Below are 5,856 nucleotides of genomic sequence, written 5' to 3'. Positions count from 1 at the left end.
TTATCCCAAGGTCCACTGTCCATTAAATGGCTTTTTTCTGAATTTGAGCATTTCTAAGAATCGATCCTGATCTGCTTGGTGCGGACCCATAAATGAGGGGTTGAGGGCAGGTGGCAGCAGCAAATAGATGTTGGACAAAAGGATATGCAATGACTTTGGGACAGTGTGATGACCAAAGCGGTGTGTGAGGAAGGAGAAGAGACCGGGCACATAGAAGGCAGGATGACACGATGTGAGAACTACATGTACCAAGGCCTTTGCCGGGCTCCCGGGTAGGTAGCCGAAGCACAGCATGGCAATGAGCCCATAAGATCCAGCAATGCCCAGAATATCTACACCAGACACAGCCAATGAAAGTGCCAGCATATAGTTGTTGACTCGTGTGTTACCTACCACCAGCTCTACGACTGCCATGTGTGCACAATAGGCATGGTGTATGATCTTGGCATGGAAGTGCTCAAATCGTGCCACCAGCAGAGGGAAAGGCACCACAACAGCCACAGCTTTCAGTGTCAATGCCAAGACTGCATAGCCCACCCGGGCTTTAGTAACCTCGGTAGGGTAGTGTAGTGGACGTCCCACTGCCACAGCACGATCACAGGCCATGGCCAAAAGCACACCAGATTCCACAGCAGTCAGTGCATGTACAAAGAACATCTGGATGAGGCAGACAGTATATTGCACAGGTCGGGGCCCAAGCCACAGCACAGCTAGCAGCCCTGGGGCTATAGATGTGGCTAAACCCAGGTCAGTAGCTGCCAGTGTAGCCAGGAGTAGAAACATGGGCTGGTGCAGTGTAGAGTCTATCCGGATCACTGTCAGAAGTGTTGCATTGCCCAGCAGGGCCAGCAGATACATGGGCCCAAACACCAGTGTCAGCCAGGCCTGGCCATCTCCCAACCCTGGGATGCCAGTCAATATGAAGAAAGCTGGGCATTGGAAGGTGGAGTTGGACTGTGGAGCTTGACTGTGTGCCATCTTGTAAGGATGAAGTTTGGGTCTCATAGGGGTATTGTTCCTGATGGGGGCAGGGCAGGAGGAGAGATTCTGGGGATGTCACAGTGGCACAAACCCATACATGGACTGGTAAAGGGCCTGGAATATTACAGGAACATAATTTTTGCTTGAGACAGGTTGGATGGATAATGACACAAGCTAGAATGGGAGAATCCTTGCTCCTAGTAATCCATGAGTGTTATAGGGAGAGCAGAGGCAGGGGTAGAAAGGAAGAGTTAAGGAAGTATGTGACTGATGGGGTGCTGGTACAGGCAGAATCCTTCAGTGTGAGTCTATCTGGGGAGACAGAGCTGAGATGACTGCTTTCTTCCTCAGAATCCAAGGACAGTCACTCTTGGTCTCTGTATTTGGGAAGAAAACTGGTGTGGAGTGATCAGATTATCTCTTCTTGACTATATTTTTGGAGGGACTTTGAGCCTCTTGATTTTGGTTCTGTAATAGAGGTAGACACAGTGATCTTAACTGTTTCCTATAATTAATATTTGGGGTACCAATACACTAGGAAGCAAGGAGGAGGCAGAATAGGAAGACAGGGAGAAACTATAATGGGGTCACAGGTAAGATCTGGAGTGAGGCTGGGAGCCTGGAATGACAGAGGAAATTTGGTGGGCCCAAGGGTGCTTACATTATTCTGGATTTGGTGCTGAAGTTGTAATCTTGAACATCAGGTAGAGAGTTAAGTCGGGAGTAGGGAGCAGTGGAGAGAGAGAGAGAGAGATGATGACAGCAGAAAAGAAGCTTTTCTTCTTGGTGTCCTTTCATCTTCTGGATCCAGAAGGGGCTTCCACTAGAGTCTTACTTCTGGAATGCCTCAGAGGTAAGGCAGCTGAAGGAGGAAATGGTAGAAATCCCAGAGTACTAATGTGTGAAGAAACACCTCTGATGGAGGAGGCAGGATGAGGATGGAGCCCCCTGCAAGCATCTGGCCCCCAGCAGAAGCTTCAAGGTTGAGGAAGACAAAGCCACCAGCTGAAGACTTGACTAGGGAGCTGCTCTGAACACTGTGTGCTGGCAGCCTCTCATTACCTTGACCAGTGCCTCTTGGGGCCTTTTATGGGACCGTTCTACCTGCATCCCTCGGGGCCCTTATCTCTCCCACCTGTGCCATATTAACTCTTCCTGGTACTGTATCCTTGCTCAGTGCTCACAGACTCAGCATGTTCAGTAAGGTAACAGGAAAGGGATAAGCAAGTAAAGCCTTTGAAATATCTGGGAAGGAGGAACACTTCCTCTGGGAGGTTTTTGTAGTTGGAGAAAACTTGTATAATTCTATAATGGCATCTGTCCAACTCTATTGTAATAACTGTTTTGTCTCTCTCTTCTCACTAGAGTAGAAGCCTAGTACAGGCATTGCTTCTCATTAGACATATTGTCTTCACAGCCTCACATTGTCTGGCATGCAGTTGGTTATAAATAAACATTTATTACCTTCAACTGTGGGCAGATCTGCTAGCCTCAATGACAAATACACTTGTTACTACAGTTTTAGAATTGGGTATCTATGGAAAAGAGAAAGTGTTGTTCACCATCAACCAGAAGACTACTGAATGCAGTTCTTTCTGCTATACAGAGGCATTTTAAAAATGACCACACTAAGCAAAAATCATAGTGAAAACCAATGGATTTATTGGAAAAATGGAAGTAAGGATGTAGCACCCCAAATATCAGTAACACATGAAAATGGTAGAAATGAAGAGCAGGGAGATAGCTCATGAGATAAAGTACTTGCCACACAAGTATGAAGACTAGAGTTTGGATCCTTAGCACCTACATAAAAGTCAAGTGGATATGGTGGCCTACTTGTAATCCTAGCAATTAGGAAATGTTCAAGGAGGTCCTTGAACAATCTAGCTAGCCTAGAGTAGCTCTAAGCTTAGCAAGAGACCCTGCCTCCATAAATAAGGGAAAGCAATTGAGGAATTCAACCTCTGGCCTCCACATGCATATACACACACATACAAAAGAAGTGACAGAACTGTTTTAGGCATAATATGGTTAGAAAGTATGCAAATACTACAATAAATACAGCACTTTATCTTGAGAAAAAACTTGAGTTTTGTAGAAAGGCTTGTCAGAATTGGGTTGAAAGTTATAGTGGTAAACTGAGGTAGCTGACAGATATTGGAAGAAGAGTACATACGGAGCTTTCCTGCTCAGCCAGGATCATCTGTGTGAAGTTTTCTGTGTTTATCATTTCTGAAATTGCAGAATCATTTATAAGCATGAAACTCACTGCTCAGTTTCCTAATGTGTCAGCTGTCTTTGAAAAAATTTGCATTTCAAAACCAGCACTGTAGCAGAACTGAAACTCTTTTGTCCCTGGTCCTGTGCCACATGGGGGAAGATGCAGTTACTATAACAAAACCTGCTGCCCTCCAGTAGTTTATAATCTCACGTGCTCAGTGGTATACAAAGTTGTTGGAGAGCTACTAAGGCAGTTACACTAACTGAGGTCAGAGACTCCTCTTCTCCTTCTTTGCACTCTCTTTTTTTCTGCAAGTCCTGTCTAACCTCTACCTGTCCAGCTATTGGCCAGTCAGCCTCTTATTAACCCAATCACAGTGACATATTCACACAGTGTAAAGGAATATTCCACATTTCCCCTTTTTGTCTACTTAAAAAGGAAGATTTTAACTTTAACATAGTAAAATTATATACATCAAAACAGTTAGCAAGTAAGTTACAGTTACAATATCCAGTCCATTTGTATTTGGCAAAATAGAGGAAATATTCCATCAGTTGTCTCTCTTTGAAGAGTCCAGAGTTTTGTACCTAATTTACTTTCTAGCATAATTAGGGAGAACTATAAATGTAACTATCTAGTGTTCAACCCCATCAAAGACCTGAGAAGGGTATTAATATTACCTGACTAAACAGGAAATGCAGAGCAAATAACTTCCAAAACTATAGAAATGACAAAGACAGCTGGCTGCTTGGACAGTCACCCAAGTTCCTTTGCAACGTTGTGGCATCCATCTCTGGCCTACAGGCCTAGGATATTTGACAGACTTTCCTGTGAATCAGGAATTTTGAAGGATTGTCCCACCTTGTCTTGGCAAAGTTCAGCAGTTGCTTTCTTTTGTGTCCTGCTTGTCCAATTTGGACAGTATACTGTCAACAGTGAGGCAAGGGCAGTTTCTTGACCAGTGACTAACTTTTGTCATAAAGAAAAACAAACTCCATAAGGAGTTTCTTCAATGCCCATCTTCTCTGAAGTAGATTGTGCTGCCAGGAGTAGACATGTCTAATTATCATAAAAAGCTTTATATATGAAACATCTTAAGTGCCATAGTCTGTAGATCAAGTGTTTTAAGATCATCTATCTATTTAAATATATCTGTATATGATCTTGAAAACATATCTGACTATAAGTTTGACTATTATAGATGACTATTAATCTGTATTTTTAATTATATTTTAAATGAGCTGCATAAACAAAATATCCCAAACAAGAGTAGAAACATACATACAGTATAACAAAATTACTTTAAATTTGTATCAATAAAACAAAATCCATACCAATTTAAAATATTTTGAGATTAATAGTTGTGTTTTTTGATTAAAGTTGATTTAATAATCTACCTTTTTTCATGTCATTCCTATCCTTTTTTCTTTAGAAAGAGATATTTGAATTTAACTCTTTTTTCTTTTTGAGACAGGGTTTCACTGTGTAGCTTTGGAGCCTGTCTGGAACTCACTCTTTAGCCCAGGCTGGTCTCAAACTCACAGAGATCTGCCTGCCTCTGCCTCCAAGTGCTGGGATTAAAGGCTTGTACCCCACTGCCGGCGAATTTAACTCTTTTGTTTAGCTCTTATTTTGACTATGTCTAATAACTTTATAACCAACACCCCTAAACAATGACAAACATCATAATTCATTGAATAATCAAAACCCTCCCATACCCATCTCTTGGAAATGTGGGCTTTATTATCTAGACTACTTCCTATTGTCTGTGGGCACTGACATCTTCGGAGGAACCTTGAGAAAATCAGGATAATTGTTAGGTTTTTGACTGGAGTAGTTTATGAGGTTGGACCATCTCAGCCAGCAGCCTTGAAGCTGTTTTGGATGTAGGATTCTGGGGGACTGTAACAGAGGCATTTTGAGATGCTGGATCACATGTGCCATTCATTTTCACTGGTGTCTGATTACCTTGTTCTGAAAATACATAAACTTTTAAAGGTAATATACATGTCTCTATTAATACAAGTATAGATTGTGCATTGTACATAAGTCAGCCAAAGGTGATTTTTTTTTATGTTTGAAACAGGTAAAATGTACATCATGTGTCTTGTCATTCTTCTAGGTTTATTTCTTTATGTCTGTAGTCAATATTTCAGGATGTCTTTCCCAATCAAACCTGATCCATATCAACTTGGATTGAATCCACAGCCCCTTCATTTCCTGTAGAGAAAAAGCATAACCCCAAAGTAGCATATCTTTGATTTTCATTTTGAAGTGAAAAATTTTAAAAATATATAGTTTGGTTTAATCCAGCAGTTTTTATATATAATGTGTCTTAGCAGCTGTTGTTCCTTCATTAGAAACCAGAAAATCTAAAGACAACACAATAACATACAGAATCCGACTCTCTGTGTATTTTTCACTTTTACATGGCTTATTATATACTGTTTTTACTTATTCCTTTTTAAAGAAATTTATTTTATTATTTTTAAACATTTTTTATTTTAGACTGGCTCTACCCTTTCTCTTTTCTCTCCCAATCCCATGTATATATTTAAAGACACTGTAACCCATTTAGAGTTGTTTTTTTTTTTAAATCTGGATCTGTCTTTACTGAGCATCTGTATTGTTTTTAGATCACATTGAAATGAATC

General features: G+C 41.0%; 1 pseudogene; it reads right to left on the bottom strand.

The window, feature by feature from the left end:
- Nucleotides 1–1,005, bottom strand: LOC114683820 (annotated as a pseudogene).
- Nucleotides 1,006–5,856: the final 4,851 nt, after the last annotated feature.

This window comes from Peromyscus leucopus, unplaced genomic scaffold, assembly GCF_004664715.2.
Source record: "Peromyscus leucopus breed LL Stock unplaced genomic scaffold, UCI_PerLeu_2.1 scaffold_1011, whole genome shotgun sequence".
NCBI lineage: Eukaryota > Metazoa > Chordata > Mammalia > Rodentia > Cricetidae > Peromyscus > Peromyscus leucopus.
Note: the sequence above shows the minus strand (reverse complement) of the source record. Positions and strands in the feature narration are given on the sequence as shown.